This window comes from Miscanthus floridulus, chromosome 12 (genome assembly GCF_019320115.1).
Source record: "Miscanthus floridulus cultivar M001 chromosome 12, ASM1932011v1, whole genome shotgun sequence".
In the NCBI taxonomy this organism is placed as follows: domain Eukaryota; kingdom Viridiplantae; phylum Streptophyta; class Magnoliopsida; order Poales; family Poaceae; genus Miscanthus; species Miscanthus floridulus.
Genome location: NC_089591.1, coordinates 19168770 through 19187843, shown reverse-complemented (window position 1 = coordinate 19187843; position 19074 = coordinate 19168770). Strand labels below are relative to the sequence as shown.

General features: G+C 42.4%; 1 pseudogene; it reads left to right on the top strand.

Moving 5' to 3' along the window:
* The first annotated feature begins 3575 nt into the window (after positions 1-3575).
* LOC136495599 (wax ester synthase/diacylglycerol acyltransferase 11-like) lies at positions 3576-7813 on the top strand (annotated as a pseudogene).
* Positions 7814-19074: the final 11261 nt, after the last annotated feature.

Here is a 19074-nt window from a genome sequence, read left to right as displayed (position 1 = left end):
AATTAAAACACATACAAAGTAGAAAATACGCATATAGAGGACAAACATGTATTACATTCATTCATGTGTCGTCCTTATCGTTTCACGAACAAACATTAAGTTATTACATTACATAGATGTCTTCATCATCGTACCACAAACACACATCACATTCGTACATGTGAAACTAAGGTCACCTAATCAAAAGACGTCTGACAACTTGTAATCTATCATGTCTAGCATGGTTCTTCAGTTTCTTATCTTCTCGTACTTCTCTGCCGTCGCCAACTCGCTCTCCGCGTTGAAGAACATTCCCCTAACATGCACACAGGAGTCCGTGACAAATTTACAAATGTCCACTATTGTTTGAGTGATGCACTTATGGTCGACCTTTTCCTTTTTGCACCATCATTGTGATTTCTTGAGCTGCCGCCAGCTGTGGCTGAATTTGCCGCACACGCTCAGGTTAAGGATTAACCGATGCGGTTGCTGGGCTGGCTGTCCGGCCACGAATAACCGAGGCGGGCTACCAGCCCAACCGCCTCCGAGCCCCTTTGCCAAACGTCTCGGTTAAGTATTATTGTAGTATTGCATCAATCAATCCAACACAAGGGTCTCATCCAAGGCTTGTAATGAGCAATTGGGAGTGCTAAAAAAAATTAGGTTAGAAGTTCTATCGCACTAGATTCTTGTATAGGGTAAGAATTAGTGGGTCCTAAAGGGTCAAGTAGGGTTGTCAGAGAGCGACAATCACTTGCACTCTTTTGGAGATGTGCTAATCGAATTTGTGGTCAGCTTCATCAAATCCTAATCTCTTGTCGTGATTGCTTCAGCGTTGTCATCTATGGTTTTCTACACAATTCGATTATATCATTCTTAATATGGTGGGAGCTTATGTCATCCTCGTAGCATCCTTTCAGAGATCCGAGGGCTGCTTACGCATAACTAGGGGTATCAGATTCCAACAAAATGATTGATTTGGCTGTTATATATAAAACCTGTCCTTGGAAATCAAATTTGAAATTACTGACATCCAGTGCTATCGATCACTTGGATCTGCCTTCAATTTTACTTGCCAAATGAAAAACATATAACTGTGTCCAGCTGACCTCCTCTGGCCTTGAGCGCCTGTTTCGTCAGATTAGATTAAATGATTTAATGCTCTTTAATAGTGTGTTTGGTTTAAAGATTAACATCATCCGGCATGGGTTCACTCTTTCATGCATCTAGGATCAGGTCGTGCGTTACTTTTCTGAGGGATGAGTGCCTCCTGTATATTGGCTTCAGGGAGTTAACAAACGGATCAACTAATGAATGACAGCATGCATGGTGGATGCAAACTAAACACTGTTCTCGATATAGGGACGGATGATTCCAGACCGATCGATCTGGCAAACCAAATGCACTGTAAATATATTTATTTGATTTCAAATGGCCATGTGCTGCTGGGCCCCGTGAGGTTATTAGCCGAACGAGAGATGGGATGCTGCTGTGCTTTTTAATTTGGATCTGAGAGAGAACAATGAGAGAAACATAGACCGGGACAGACGATGACCTTTCACGGGCGGACTTTGAGTGCTCGGTTGCAGCTGGCCGCCTGCCATCCATCGCTTCGATCATCTGGCTTGAATTTGACATGCTAAATACAAAACTAAATAATTATTTTTCGTACCGTTTGTGTCAGACAAGGATTAAACAGAGAACTGTAGGGGGAGACAGGGATGGGTACCTCCCACGTGCACGTACGGGTAGATGCTTGCCGTCCATCGGAGATGCTTGCCACCGCTAGATCCGGCCACCAGCGACGGATCCAGCCACCACGAGCGCAGATCCAGCCACCACGAGCGCCGCCCGGTTGTGGAGGAGGGTCGCCGCCGCCGCCGCATGATTGTGGAGGAGGGGCCGCACGCGAGAGAGAGGGAGAGGGAGGCACCGCGCGCCGCGCCGTGTCGTGCTCCGAATCCGGCCACCGGGATGGGGAGAGGAGGGGGCGCTGCCGGGATGGAGAGGAGATCCGCGCGCCGCACCGTGCTCCGGATCCGGGAGGCTCACCGCCATGAACCCTCACCAGAGGGGAGGGTGCGCCGCCGGCCACCGGGTTGGAGAGGGGAGGGGCTGCCGCCAGATGGGGAGGGCAGGGGAGGGGGCGTCGGGCTGGGGGAGGAGAGGGCCACCGAGGGAGGCAGAGAGAGAGAGTGGAGGGAGGAAGAGGGAGAGGCGTCGGGGGGACGCCGCTATCAGGGGCGTGAGGGAGAGGGAGGCATTGGGGCGACTGTGGTAGAGGGATGTGAGGATGGAAGTTAATGTTTTGTGCTCACGGTATGTATATTAGGAACCCATTACCAGGTCTAGATGGCTGTCTCGGCCTTATATTTACCAACGCGGGCCATATAATACGACCGCCTCGGTTAATATATTAACCGAGATGGTTGCGTTAAGGCAACCACCTCGGTTAATCGATATTAACCGAGGCGGGTAAATAAGGTTGCCCGCCTCGTTAATCATTAACCGAGGCGGTTGCAGGGCCGGCTGTCGGCCACCCAATGATGGAGGCAGGCAACCGGCCCGCCCGCCTCCAAGGCAGTTTGAAAAACGCCTCGGTTAAGTTTTTGTGTAGTAGTGTGTGAGCTGTGAATTTGAAAAAGCTACTGTGAGCTGTGAAAAAGTTGTTGCGAGATATGAGCCGTAGAAAAGCTGTAGATGTTTGGTTGAAATAAATTTAAAACATATCTCCTCTCTCTATCTCCATTGAAACTGTAAAACAGCTCTATATTTCCACCCATTTTAAAAACCAGAAAATCAAAGGCCAAAAACAGTGTCCAAGGTGCTTTCAAAACTGTACTAAAAATAACTTTTCAGAAGTTCAAGCAAACGTAACCTTAATCTTCTTTGAGCTTGTACGTTATTGATTCCTACGGTGGTAGTGTTTTCGCTCATAAAAATGACTAAGTTTTAAAGGCGGTTATGAAAACTGCCCCTAGGATATGGTATCGTATTTGACCTAGGCATTTTTAGATAACGGACCAAGGCTAGAATAGAAGGTGAGAGGGTTAGGGGTATTTATATCGTTGGAATTTTTCTAGAAAGTTTTACTTTTATACGTCGTTAGGGAATGATAATAAATTGATTTGGGATTTTGATTCTTGTAGTTTAGTAGATAGATCGAGATTTCCCTACTTTGTAGTTTTGATCATGGTTGCAGAGGTGAATGTGCGCGTGTAGCGATGTATAATTGAGGAACAGAGGCCTCTTAGTGAATACATCGGTTTGTAGCTCTAAGGCGTGGGAATATACCGTATCCGGCAGCTAGCATGGCAGCTTGACGGCTCTGTCATGATCGAATAGGTGAAATATAAGTGTAAGAGAATTTACCCCCATATAAGTGTGAGCGGTCAAACTAATGGGCAATGGCCATTATTAGTAGTTCTTAAATTCTACCTGCATTTTGGTTGGGAGTGTGACGGGTGATATAGATAACTCCAATTCAATTTACTTAATGGTATTACCAACCAACAATTTTCAAAAATCCATATATACAAGACCATGAAAACTTGGATCAACAGAACAAAACCATATACAATACCACATACAGGATAATGGATCCCGAAACAGCGACGACTCTGCGGAAGCGGCCGCTCTCAGTCCGCATCTCGAAACCAGGGGAGTCTAGCAGCAGCATGGCAGCATCTCTGCCGGCGCCGGAGCCCCTCAGCCCTACCGCTCGTCTCTTTAAGGATTTGTTCAGTCACCTTGTTCGGGTCTAGCAAGCCCATCGACCTCGCCGCTGTCCGTGCCGGCCTGCTCAGGCTCGTTGCTCGCCACCCTCGCTTCTGCTCCATCCAGGCCACCGACACGTGCGACGACGACGGCACGCCACGGTGGGTGCGGACCACGGTGAACGTCGACGACCACATGGTCGTCCCGAGCCTGGCCGACGACGACGTGGCGACCAACCCAGAGCAGGCCGTGGAGGACTATGTAGCGTCGCTGTCGACGCTGCCCATGGACTTCTCCCGGCCGCTCTGGGAGTTCCACATCCTCAACTTCCCGACGTCAGTCGCGGCGACCGCCGTGTTCCGATGCCACCACTCCCTCGGTGACGGCACGTCCATGATCTCGCTCCTCCTCGCGTTGGCGCAGAGCGCGGCCAGCCCGGAGGTGGTGGCCGCCTCCGTACCGCCGCCGGTACGGCGCAAAGGCCAGATCTACTCCCGGCCGCGCCCTCCACGGTCCGCGGGCGTCTTAGCGCTCGCCATGTGGGCTTGGTCCTTCGTCGTGCTCGCATGGAATACCATGGTCGACTTGGCAGGCTTCGTCGCGACCCTACTCTTCTTAAACGACCCAGATACGCCCTTCAAGCAAGCGGACCACCTCACGGAAGTCAAGAGCAGGCGCGTCGTGCACCGATGCCTCGGTCTTGATGACATGAAGGACATCAAGAACGTATTGAACTGCGTAAGTCCCACCAAATATATATATGGCTTTATATAAAGAGAGAGACCTAATGATTTATATCATCTCGGTCGACCTTGCTAGTGCTATCATTTTCGAAGCATATAACTAGTAGAACTTATAATAACGGAGACCGACTTATATATATATTTTTTAAATTATTTGGATCTGCAGACAGTGAGCGACGTGCTAGTTGGGGTGACTTCCGCCGCTCTCTCAAGATATTATTTTCGGAAAATCGGTGAGTGTTCATCCCATAACACTTGGAGTAGTATATATAATAACAATATAGTAGTCCTGCTTTTGATTGCCTCGTATATACTACTCCCTCCGTTCCAAATTATAGTTCATTTGACTTTTTTATCCTAAATTTGACCACTCGTCTTCTTTAAAAAATTTGTGCCAACATAGTCAAATTTAAGTCATTCTTGAAAAACTTTTGTTGTTAAAGCAAGCCACAATAAAAGAAGTGATATTTTGCACAAATTTTAAAATAAGACGAGTGGTCAAACTTGAGGTTAAAAAAGTCAAACAAACTATAATTTGAAACGGATTTAGTATATTTGTTCCGACAGTTCTGTAATATAAGGAGTCCAAGTTGTTTTATGTCAAATCATTTTATATTCACCTATAACTTTATAGGGAAGCATATATAACATTTACTATACATCAAAATGGTTATAGACCAATATTTCATAATGCATCTAATGATAGATGCAAATTTAATGTCATAAATAATTTCCTTCTTTTCTATACAAACTTGGTCTGATTAAGGAAAATTTGATTTAGGACAAACATAGCTAGACTTGTTATATTTTAGGCAGTGTTCGCCTAAACGGCCATAACGACCAGTAAACGGTAAACGATGATAAACTATTTTGTTTAGGGGGTAAACGGAAATTAAACGGTTGACCGTTTAAACGGTCAAAAAACAGGAAAAAACGGTCTAAACGGCCTAAACGGAACGGAGATAAACATCATTAAGCGGGCTAAACAGCTGTTTAAACGGTTGTTTAGGCGAACACGAGGTAAATCTAGTTCAGTTTTGTATGGATAAATTTGTATACTTAAGTTTATTATATTTATAAATGTGTACACTTGATATGTTACATGCATAAATATCTATATTTGGTTCTTTTCACATGCATAAATATATATACATACCAAAATAATTGATTTTTACTCGGATAAATATGTATAAATGCTAGAATACATGAGTTTTTACATGCACATATATAATTATATGTATTTTTTTTAAAGTACAAAACCGTTTAGACCGTTTAACTTCGTTTAAACACTGTGTAAATAGCCTAAACGTTAAACAAAGGGCGACCGTGTAAAGACCGTTTACCGTTTAAGAAAACATTGATTTTAGGATGAATAGAGTAAACTTCTATATCACTATCTGCGTTGCACAATGCAGTGACACTGATACCAAAAAGAACACTGCATTCGGTCACTCATCCCTGTCAATATAAGATCGGCACCTGGGCTACAGGTGAGAACCAACAGATAATGGTTTAATGTGCATGCTTGTACGATAACTCAGGAATTACTGACATACTTTTCGCAACATATAACCGTAATACTCAGGCATTAGCTGACATGCTGGATTCACGCAAGGGCAAAGATGTAGCATGGGGAAATCGACTGGGCTTCATCCTTCTGCCGTTACACATAACCTCGTACAATGATCCCCTGGAATACATTCGTAAGGCCAAGAAAATGGCGGACAGGAAAAAGTTCTCGTTGGAAGTCCTCTTCATGCAGTGGCGGATCCAAGGGTGCCCCCCCGTGAGACTGATTTTCCTTTATAATTACTGTAGTAAAAACATAATTTCACCGTTAATCTTCGACATTTGTTCTAAATCTCTATTGATTAGCCCCCCGAGGTGCTCATCTTGGCTCCGCTAATGTCTTCACGCATGCAGTTGTTGAAATAACCACCAAACTCCTCGGTGCCAAGGTATATCTACGACAGATGTACTATTTCTCATTCCTCATTTCCACACTGTATATTTTGGTGTCATCTGGAACGCCGGCCGGTAGTCATTGCAATTTTGCACGAGGTACTAATGCAGTATATGCAGAGAGGGGTGATGCAGGCAGGGTGAAGCTTAGCTACGTCAAACATATTTGGAATCTTGCAGTACCAACCTAGCGTACACTGTCTCCATCGGTTCCGAATTACGAGAGACGTCATGACTTTTTTTTAATACATAGTTTTGCTACGTAATTATATTTATCTAGATACATAGTAAAAAACTATGTACCTATATAAAATAAAGGCAGAACACTTTACAATTTATAATGGAGGGAGTAATATTTGTACATTTAATAAGTTATTAGGTAAAAAAACTTAGAAAAATATGAAAATTTTCACACGTGGAACCTGCGTATATATTGATGACGCAAGTTCGATGATTACTTTTACTGTTCCAAAAGGAATACAACGCCAAAACTGCTATTTATTGTCGGGTCGGAGCCCATCACTGTTAGAATTGCATCGGATAGAGGATAATTGTAAGTGATGGAGTGACCTATCACTACTAGTTTGACGACTCGGCAGTGATAATAATCTATCACTGTCCGATGAAGACATCAGCCGACAATAATAACATTTTGGATCACTATCGGGTTGTTGCTTGAACCAGAAGTGATACAACAAGTGTAAAGCAATGCCTCGTTTCAGTTTATTGTTTCTGACAGAATTGTATGTGTAAATTTTAAATAAAACCAGGCGGCGGCCCTTGTCTTCGAACGCATGCTCGGTCATGCTACCATATCACTCTCAAGTGTGATGGGACCGATCGAGAAGATAGAGCTTTGTGGGCATCCAGTCATCTTCATTGCGCCGACCACCTTTGGTGTGCCTGAAGTAAGTTCTAATTACAAAGCAATTGGTTCCAAAGATACTATTATTTCATGTCATAAAGGATGGTACTCGTTTGATTTTGGGAGTACCATCCTTTATGGCCTGAAATAATAGGAAGCTTTTAAAATTATCGTGTTGTTTAGCTCAAAAACAGCACATAGTGTTATTTCTACACACAATTATTTTTCTTCTTTTCAACAAAAATAAAAGATGTGGTGTAGCCATGAAAAATTATATTAGGCAACGGAAACAGCTTCTGGTTCTGTTTTCGTGAAGTTTACTGATGAGAGACAAAATAAACCAGTAAAGTTGTGGATTTTGTCTAATGCCTTGGTTTGCTACCTTGTTTGTAGGCTCTTTGCTTGAACTTCCAGAGTTACATGAACACTGTAAGGGTGGTCCTAGCAGCGGATGACACGAAAATTCCAGATTACCATATTCTTTTGGACGACTTCACTGCGTCGCTTAAAGACCATCCGAGATGCGGCCAAGAGAATAGGAGAATGAAACCATCCAATATATGTACATGTGAGAAGTAAGAAGTTTCCTGCTGTTAAAAAAATAAAACTGTCTAGTTTGTTTTTTTCAGATCCACAAAAAAATAGTATGCTATTTAGAATTTTAGTCATGCTCAGAGTTTGCAAATTTCAAAATTCAGAAAACTGTATCAGTCAACGTTATGCACAAATAAAGAGGATATCTATATATATTGTTGCATAAGATGTTGAAGAAGTTATACGTTTGCCAAGCCCGCTTTCTGCCATCGGTAGTGGCCTCTTCCATAGCCACTTGGGATGTTACGCTTACGCCTTGTGTATTTTTGAATCACATTATTAAACATGTAAACGCTCATACATAGGCACAGATCTCACCCCCTGTAAATGCAGATCTCGAGGTGATTGATGAAGTAGTCATCACGAACGTATAGTTGTGGACCATCACATTACTACTAGTAGAAAAATAACACCATTAATCCTAAAATTTAATTTGACAGCTCCAAGAGTACCTCTCAAAATGGTCGGGGTGGGTTCACGGTTTACAAAGTGATTTCATGGTTGACTCTCTAAAATGAATTTGGATTAGGTTCCCTTCCCCTAGTAGAGAAACGACTTTTGATCTACTTCAAAATTTGGCTTTAGTCACGGTATTTTTCGCTCCTAGGACTAGAGAAACTTTTAGTCCCGGTTGGTAACTTCAACCGGGACTAAAGATCCCTGCCCAACGGCTACTGCAGTAGGCTTTTGCTGCAGGGGACCTTTAGTCTCGGTTGAAGCTACCAACCGGGACTAAAGGTTAACTTTTACTCCCGGTTGGTCCCTCCAACCAGGAGTAAAAGTATAGTCCCGGCTGGAGGCTCCGTCTAGAACTAGAAAGGGACCTTTAGTCTCGGTTGCTGTCTCCAACCGGGACTAAATGTCCCCTCCTATATACCTCTTCTTCCTTCCTGAGCCCGAACCACTTCGAGCTCAGTGTTCTTGCTTTATCGCCGGCCTCTCTTCTTCCTCATCACCGGTAATCATAAGCTTTCTTCGATGCCTCCATCGATTATTCGGTTCTAAAGGTTACCAACTTTACACTCTCATATTTCATCAGTAGCATATCTCATTTTGTGGACTAGATATATGTGTTTTTTATGGTGGATTTTTTTATTTGTAAGCCATTTAAGCTCAAAATCACTTTAAAGTTTGCATATTTGGACGAAGGAAGGTTAAAGTAGTTATTCAAAACTAGTATTCAGCTTTCATTTCTAGCATGCATAGCACACTTCATGGTTTAGAGATATAGATAATTTTAGAGTTTTTTTAATTTTATTTGTTTATAAAATGAGAAATTTATATTATATTAAAAATGAGTATAGAGAGTAGATGGCAACTGCTTTCGGGTCCTCGGCCTCTCATCGGGTTCCAAAGCGACTGAGGCTGGACCTCCCTGTCATTGCATGCGGCAAGTGTGAGGAGAGATTGTGATGGAGTACCAGGTGAGGAAGGAGTGTCCCAACAAGGGCCGTATCTTCTACAAGTGTCCAGATCGTAATATGAGTTATTTTGTTGTATTTGATGATTATGGTTAATTTATACTTATTTTCATGATGATTGTGATTAAAGTTCTAATTTTTTGTTTTAATTTCAGTGGGATGGCACTGGATGTTCAGGTTGGTACTGGGAGGAAGAGTATGTTGAACACGTGCAAAACTCTCTTGCACAGGCGGCTACGGCGGCTGATGAGGCAGTGATCCTACGGAAGAAGCCCATAGATGTTGAACAAACGCATGATCTGTCTGTTTTAGTTGTGATTGGTCGCGAAATCCTTATCCTACTAAAGTGCATTTTAGCTTTAGTTTTTTTAGTGGTAGTTGGGATTGTCTACATTGTAGCGAGACTTTCATAAATTAATACCTTATATGGTGGCATGCATGTCGTATAATTAACTAATTATGTTCTAGGTTTTAATATGGTATGTATGTCATGTAATGTAGATGAGCTGGCATTGGATGTACAATGTTGTTCGCCGCTCCCAAGAGTTCATTGAGGGCGTGTATTCTTTCTTACGTATGGCCGAGGCAAACAAATGTAATGGTTTCATGTGCTGCCCATGTGCCATATGTAAGAATTTGAAGGAATATGCTAGCTCAAGGAGTCTTCATTCACACTTGTTGAAGTCGGATTTCATGCCAAACTATATTTGTTGGACGAAGTACGGAGAAACCGGGGTTGTAATGGAAGAAGATGAAGAAGAACAATGGGACGATGATGACATTATTGCTGAATATGGTGCCTTCAATGATACTACAATGGGGGAAGCTGAAGAAGAGATAGGGGCAGAAGATGAGCCCGCTGATGGTATTGGTCAGGCCATTCATGATGCACAAAGAGAATGCGAAAGTGAAAAGGAGAAGATCAAGTTCGAGCGCATGCTAGAGGATCACAAGAAATTGCTATACCCAACTTGTGATGCGGGGCAGAAAAAGTTGGGTACCACACTGAAATTGCTGCAATAGAAGGCAAAGAATGGTGTATCTGACAAGGGATTTGGGGAGTTACTGAAAATCCAAAAGAAGATGCTTCTGAAGGATAACGAATTGCCCGCCACTACGTACGAAGCAAAATAGGTAGTCTGCCCTTTGGGATTAGAAATCCAGAAGATACATGCATATCCTAATGACTGCATCCTCTACCATGGCGAGGAGTACGAGAAGTTAGATGCATGCCCGGTATGTCATGCATCGCGGTATAAAATCAGGCGAGATGACCCTGGTGATGTTGAACGCGAACGTCCCACGAAGAAAATCCCTGCCAAGATTATGTGGTATGCTCCTATAATACCATGCTTGAAACGTCTGTTCAGAAATAAAGACCATGCAAAGTTGTTGCGATGGCACAAAGAAGCCGTAAGGTTGACAATATGTTGAGACACCCTGTTGATGGGTCCCAGTGGAGAGCAATCGATAGAGAATTCCCGGAGTTTGCAAATGACGTAAGAAACTTAAGGTTTGCTTTAAGTACGGATGGTATGAATCCTTTCGGGGAGCAAAGCAGTAGTCATAGAACTTGGCCTGTTACTCTATGTATCTACAACCTTTCTCCCTGGTTATGCATGAAGCGTTAGTTTATTATGATGCCAGTGCTCATCCAAGGCCCAAGACAACCTGGCAATGACATCGATGTGTACCTAAGGCCACTAGTTGAAGAACTTCTACTTTTGTGGAACAGACCAGGTGTACGTGTGTGGGATGAGCACAAATAGGAGCACTTTGACCTGCGAGCATTGTTGTTCGTAACAATCAATGATTGATCTGCTCTAAGTAATCTTTCAGGACAATCAAACAAGGGATATAATGCATGCACGCACTGTTTCGATGACATTAAAGGTATATTCTTGAAAAAATGTCGAAAGGTCGTGTACCTTGGCCATCGTCGATTTCTTCCTGCGAATCACCCCCTAAGAAAGAAAAGCAAGCATTTTAAAGGTAAGGCAGACCACCCGACCAAGCCGGGCAACCAAACTGGTGAGGATGTACTCAATATGGTCAAGGATGTGAAAGTAGTATTTGGAAAGGCACATGGCAGTGAACCTGTTCTGAACGACACCGACGGACATGCACCCATGTGGAAGAAGTCCATATTTTGGGAGCTACCCTATTGGCAAGTCCTAGAGGTCCGTAGCGTGATCGACGTGATGCACCTGACGAAGAATCTTTGTGTGAGCCTGCTTGATATATATAGTGATGTTTAATAGTGTGTACTAGAGGTATTACGTAATAATTATGAATTCAGAGATGTTTATTAGGTGTTTCCTTTTTTCTATGTTCAGATTAAATTTGTGTTTGATGGTGGGATTTCCATGTCGCTTTTGGACAATGAGTGATGAAAAAATAAAAAAAAATTACGTTAAAATGATGTGAAAATAAATTTCCAATCGAAAACAAAAGTTTTAATGATTTAAATTAAATACTACATTTTTGCATTAACGAAATAGTAATTATTAATGACATTATGTTTCAATATTTATAAGAAAACACAAAAAAACTTTAGGTCACACAATTTTCCTGTGTGCAATAAAGCAAAAGTAAATCCATATTCTTTTAAAACAATTTTATGCCTTGTATTTAATTTACTGTGCAATTAACAAGACTTTAACATTTTTTAGAAAGAAATATATAAAGAACAAATAGAGCTTGAAACGGACGGGAAGTGAAACTGTAGCCCAACTTTAGTCCCGGGTAGATCTACCACCCAGGACTAAAGGTGGGATGCATTTTTTGTGGCCCACCAAAATACACCTTTAGTCTCGGCTCGTAATACCAGTCGGGACTTGATGAGGACATGACCTCCATACATATGACCATGCTTGGAGAACCATATGGAGACCAAGGAGATCAGCGAGGGTGTCCAAGTCAAGAAGGAGGTCCGAGGCTAATTCGAGTCCCCGAGGTGGAGGCCCAAAACAACTTAAGTTCGAGTCTGTCTCGGGTTCCAGGACCAGTCTACCTTAAATTGGTCACCTATGATGCATCCAGACTCCGTTTTCGATGATCCACATATGGATGGAAAGATAATTGGATAAGGAAGCCAACCCAATTGGTTTCATGTCAAAAGGCCTTCGTAATCAATGGGAACCGTCGAAACAAGTCAGCATCCAGAATCTACCAGGGTGCTGCAACACCGTCTTTTGGTCTGTTAGACTGTGTATCGTGTTGGGACCCATTAGGGGGCGCGTCCAGGGGGTGACGCCCAAGACTCTATAAATAGAAGCCGTCGCTCTCCTTAGGGTTTGGGTTTTGTTTAGTTCTTGATTTTCTCGTGAAACAGACATCGTTTTGCTGCAACTGTGTCGCCAAGGCTGCTTGCTGTGAACTAGGGCCCTAGTTCTTGATCTTATTCGCCTGTGGCGATTAGTCCTTTCGAATAAAGACTTGAACTCCTTTTCGTTATCTTAAGCCTCATATTTATTTGCAATTTCAGATTGCGTTCATCCCATTCTTGCTTGTGTTCTCGATTCGCTTGCAGGTCAGCCTTCTCGGCGAGGTCAATCGCGTTCGCATGGTTGATAACCAACGGAGCAGTGGTGTAACGGTTGTGGGGGTCCGAATCAATCTTGGTTCAAAGCCTAGATTGTGAACGTTGAGTCTCCACCAATCGACGCTATCATACCTTTCGGAAGATTGGGCCTAGTCTACATCAAATGGTATCAGAGACCTTGTTGCCCGTTAGGTATAACTTTGTTTTCCCCTTTAGATTGTTACTATTTTTGCATTACCTACAGTCCACAAAAAGCCAAAAAAATATACATCGTCACATATTCCCTGTCCTATAGCCTCATTGTGCCGTGCAAGTTTGTCTCTGATTTGCGTTGTTGAGTTTGTGCCCTAGGTCAAGTTCTTGTTGCTGGTTTTAGATCGTTTTTTAGTCTAGTTTATGTTTTCCCCTTTGTTTTTCATCATAATCCATGAACACCTTCAAGTATTGCTGTGATTCATTTGTATTCATCAAACCTTAGTCCACGCCATCTTATTTGTTACACTTGTCTTCACTGTTTTTATCAAATCCTTGCTGTCGTGACCAATTTTGCACATATTGTTCTCGTTTTGTCCTCTAATTCGGAGTTCGTTCTTAAAACTGGTCTAGTTTTCGCATACGAACTCGAATTTTGACGTTCCATATATCAAAATTGATCAGAAAAAATTCAGATCCATCCATCCCCAGCTTTGCTGGGGTCGAAGATTTTTATTTTGGTCAAAAAGTGGTCACAAGATTCTCTTTTCGTGGTCACAAGGTCTTTATCGATTTTGAGCACGTCTTCTGGAAATTCCACAGGCCACGTCTTTCACTTGTTTAAGCTCATATTTTCTGTGGTTACTTCTTTTGTGCTCCTAAGTGAAGAAAAAATATCAAAAAAATAAAAAGAAAAAGTCAAAGAATCCCAAAAAAACAATGACAGCCCAAAAATAGAGAAAAAAGAGAGGGGCAAAAGTGGAATAATATCTAGAGGAGCACATAGAGAGCGTCATTTGAGCTGTGTTTGCGTGTACTGATTTCTACCTTGTTTCTAATCATATTCTTGCTGTTCACATCACTTGATACATCTGGTACTTGGAACGTGAGTAGGCCAGCAACTAAGACAAGTACATGTGACACTTATTCAGCTTTGCTATTTAGTTGCGAATTTTGCTATTCCTTGCTACTATATTGTGCCTGTCCAAGCTCCACTTTCTTCTGACCAAGTACAGGTTCGCCTTGCAACTATTACACTCAAGCTACAACGGTATCACAGTCACCGACCAATTGCACCGTCTGTTGCTTTGGTAAGAACACTTGTAAGACCGTGGTAAGACGCTTGAGAGTTGAGTGCCTTGTTTTTCCTTGTCCACAACCTAAGTAGTTGGTAGGGATAATACTTTTGTGTTGTCTTTTGCTGTCTTCAAACAATGACAGGTTGTTCGTATCCACCGACTTATGATGGTATAGGTGCTGATAAGTACATGGAGTGGGAAATTGCCATCGATAACATATTTTCTACTCGCTTTATGTGTCTAAGGAGGAAGGTAAAAAATGCAGTTAGTGTTTTGCGATATTCAGCTTTATCTTGGTGGGAGTCTTTAGATCCTTCTGATAAGCCTCAAACTTGGAATGATATGAAACTTCTTATGCGAGAAACCTTTGTTAATCCATCTCCTGTTTTGACTTCATATGATGAGGTGCACCATTTAGAGGAAGAGTCTGTTGTTATTCCTCCTGCTATGCCTAACCTTTTGCAGGACAATGTAGAAAAGAGCGAGGATGATGTGACAGAAAATGAGAAGCTCACAGCCTCATGTGAAAATTCAGAACTATCAACTATTACCCCTGTTGAATATGAGAGCAAAGGTAATGCCCATGATGCTAAACTCATAGAAGGTGAGAGTTCTCTTGATGTGCTGAATTTTTTCACCAATCATGCTATGATAGGGCAAATTTTAGTGGAGACTTTGCTTGATTTACCTTTGTCACAAGATAATTTGCTTGATGTTTCTTGTGATGAAGATGACTTGCATGATGATATTTATGTTATACCTATGCAATCATTGAAGAATGATCATGATATATGTGTGCTGAAATCGAGCACTTGTGCTGAAAATAGACTCGTTATTCATAATGCTAGTGATCTTGATGAACTGAAATTGTTGTCTTCTTTAAATACTTTGGGTTACATTGAATTTGATGTTCCGTGTAATCTTAGTTCTTTAGAGGAGAAACTTTATGCATATGCTGATTTGTCATGGTTCTCTAGACATACATATCATGTTTTTGGCAAATATAACAACCAAGGGCAATATTTGATACAACGAGTTTACGTTTGTACAAATCCGAATTCTCCTTTTGTTGTACAAATTAATGATCAACTAGAGGACAGTAAAATCAACATTGTTGTTATGCCATATTCCTCTAGTTTTGCTTTTCAAACACAAGTGGAATCCAAAGAAAGGGAGCATATATTTCTTGTTAGTACTAATCGTTTGCAGGATAGTATTGGCGAAGATCGTGTGTATTTCAATCAAGCAGACTACATGTCTATAGGACAAGACATGCTACAAACCTAGACATGTGGTCATATTCTTTCTCACAACATTGTCCATTCCTATTATTTTGGAAACCTCGTTTATCCTCATGTTGTGCAGGATTGACTTCAAGCAAAATCGACGCCGAGGATGGCTTTTCGTCAAGAAAGGGAGGATGATGAGGACATGACCTCCATACATATGACCATGCTTGGAGAACCATATGGAGACCAAGGAGATCAGCGAGGGTGTCCAAGTCAAGAAGGAGGTCCAAGGCTAACTCGGTTCGAGTCCCCGAGGTGGAGGCCCAAAGCAACTCAAGTTCGAGTCTGTCTCAGGTTCTAGGACCAGTCTACCTTAAATTGGTCACCCAGGACGCATCCGGACTCCGTTTTCGATGATCCACATATGGATGGAAAGCTAATTGGATAAGGAAGCCAACCCAATTGGTTTCACGTGAAAAGGCCTTTGTAATCAATAGGAATCGTCAAAACAATTCAGCGTCTGGAATGATATACCGCATAATCCAGTCCAAGGGTTGCGTTGTGATCGAATCGGCCTCATGTATAGTGAACATAAAATTCCAAAGCAGTCAATATTTCTTGCCCTTTTTATTGTACTTCTCAAAGGACCTATGTGACAAGTTCATGAGAGTGACATATAATGATCAAAGCTAACAATAATCTAATATTTGACCCTGTCGACATAGAATTTTTGTCCCGTGCCGAGGACACACGCAACAAGCTGGAAGGGTCCGCTCGATGGAGCAGATCCGCCTAGCTTCAGCACAGGGATGGTCGATCCTACGCGATCCTTCCGAGACGTGCCAGTCAATTTGACCCTGCAATTGACAAGGAGAGAAAGTTCATCAGTAATTAAGGGCAGAACTTGCCGGTGTTGCCAGATAGTCCCGAATGTGCGGCTATGAGAGCCGATATGAAAGGAGATCGACTAAATAGTCGAGTCCAGCATATTCATGAGAATAAATCGGTTAAAGCTTATGGGGTTGTGTAAGAAGAATCGGTTATCATTCAGGATAAATATCATTGATTGAGCAAATATGAATCAGTGGCAATAAGATATCAACAATGATTGGTTTATGTCAAGCCAATGATTACAAGTAACCGAACCCCTTTTTATGTAAAGAAACAATTCAACACCACTTAACCGTTTAATAAAGATAAATCTAATGAATATGTTAGATCTCATCTATCACCATGACCAGTGGGGCATAAGGCAGAATTATGCAGGCCATAGAAATAACAATAGACTCGACGACCCTAACTCATTACTAATATCATGGCGCATGAGGCAGAATTATGCAGGCCGTAATACAATAATAAGATCATGGGGCTAACATATTTTTCAACCTATCTTTACTTCAGCAGTCTCGTGATGCGAACTATCCGTGAAAGAGCTTGATATCGGCTAAAATAGCCAATTCAGGCATAGCGCATAGTTAAAGTCGTGCCTTATCAGGAATAGATCTACCAGATAACGGTCCCCACTCTATGGTGCTAATAGTGGGGTGTGAGGCAGAATCACATAGGCCATGATAACGGGCCATGGGACGTTTCTCACTAGCTAATAAATCTACTCAAGATGCAACACGCCTTAACCGCACGCTATGCATGATCAGGATTGACATAAAACAGCCGATAAACATAACTCATCGTTTAAGGTGTAGATTAGATCAGTTCAGATTAGCAAACGATGGGCTAAACAGGATATAAGGCCGATCTAGATCAATCCCAATCGGGCAGAGTGATATTGTTGTAATTAGATAAATAATGAAAGCAATAAGCAATATCGGTAACTTAATTAATCTACCAAAGATTGCCATTCTAAGGTGGAGCCGATAACTTGACCTTGATCTAATTCAAGCAGTGGGGTGTGAGGCAGAATCACACAGGCCATACTTGAATTAAACAAGAGTCGATAACTAGCTTATACTAGGGCCGTAGTGGGGGTCGACCAGATCGATGCAGCCATACGAATAGAGGTATAAACCATGACGGTACTTACAGACAAGTAGTGGAGGTCGACCGGATCGATGCAGCCGTACTCGCTGAAGAACTCACTGAGATCTACTCTACTCCTACTCCTAAGGGGTGGCCGAAGCCGAAAAAGTAATTGACTTGTATTTGGATTGATTGATTGTCTTTTACAATAGCCAGGGCTTGATATTTATACCCGGGACCTACGCACGACTCCTGTCTAAGCACGACTCATCACAATTTTTTACTCTAAAGAAAACATTCCTAATTTAAGATAACTTGGACTCTAATCTTTCCCTTTTGTAGAGTCCAGCATGTTTCATCTTGGCGCCGAATCATAGCCTTTGTCGTTATCCGCTGGCGCTATCTAAAGAAAGCCGATTCTAGTTTTCGTATCCGAATAAGCTGGTTCTGATCTACACGCAATTGATTCCTTGGTGACATGATCTTGGGAGCTTTCAAGTCCCTACGACTCTTCTTCCAAATTTTGGTGTAAACACGTGCCCCCCAATTTTGGGATAAAAGTAATTTTATTCCAAAATTATCATGTCTGTATCCCTGATTGGTCCATAGTCACGGGTAGAGAACCTTGATCTGGGGTCCACTGTTTGTTGCCGCTTGCGTCCACTCATGATCCTATGCCTCAAAACTTTTTACAAAAGCGTCACTGCTTCACAGGCACTTGGATTCATCTTCCTAGGCCAGCTATAAAATGCCTATCCGACCCTGGCGAGAGAAACTCAACAATTCAGCCATGTTTCTCTTCTACCTGCCTCCTCGAGTGCTTTCGACTCTGCTAGACCCTCCATGGTCTATCCTTCTACTATGGAGATCTTGAGTAGTTAGAAGAATTCTTGTGCATAGGGTGATTGTGTCGCTCATTCTAGTGTCTTGTCGAGCAAGAGAATCAGTTACTATGGCTAGAAGAAGTCTGGTAACATCACCTGTGTCTTCTCACCATGCTCGCAGAGCTGTTCTAGTGTTTGCAAGGACTAAAATGTGTGGACACCTTTCCCTTGTCTGTTCCACTAAACGCTACTAGGAAAGCCACGGGCTTCTTTCCCATAGTTTCTCGTTTTACCAAAAAATCGGCTGAGCACATGCTAAGCGGGCAATTTTCCTTTTCTTGGGCACAATTTTATCAATAGGCCAATGTCGATTTGTTTCACGATGACCTTCGACTTTGTGGGGGCCTGGACTCCCTTCAATCCAAAGAAGCCTCGATAGGTTGATCTCTGGTCAATGTAAAATCTTCGAATCCGTTTCATGACATTTTGTAATTTGGGGAAGCAATAAATTCGAATATGTTATCGCTTCGTTATTCGTCCCCTGAATTCCTAGATTGTTGTTCTGCTTTCGTTTTTTATTCCAAATTCACACCCCTGGTGAAATCTATCTTCTTGCCTTCCTAGGCTATATATATATAGGCCACGGCCGTAGGTCGAACAACAACTCGCTTCGCCTCAAACCTTCTGCATCCTTAGTATAGCTTCTGCTTTTCTGTATTTTTGAAATCATGGAGGATAGCAAGAGATCTACTGAGGAGGCCCTCGATGGATCTACATCATTACGCCAGCGCATCCACTGTCGGAAGGGTGCCACTTGTGATGCTCCCATCATCCCAGAGCATAGGGCCAACTCCACTTAGCCTTTGGGGCCATCCTCAGTACCAATTCATCGCCAGCTCCCCTGTTACCTGAGGAGGTCGAGAGATAACGATGACCTGATCGCTTCCA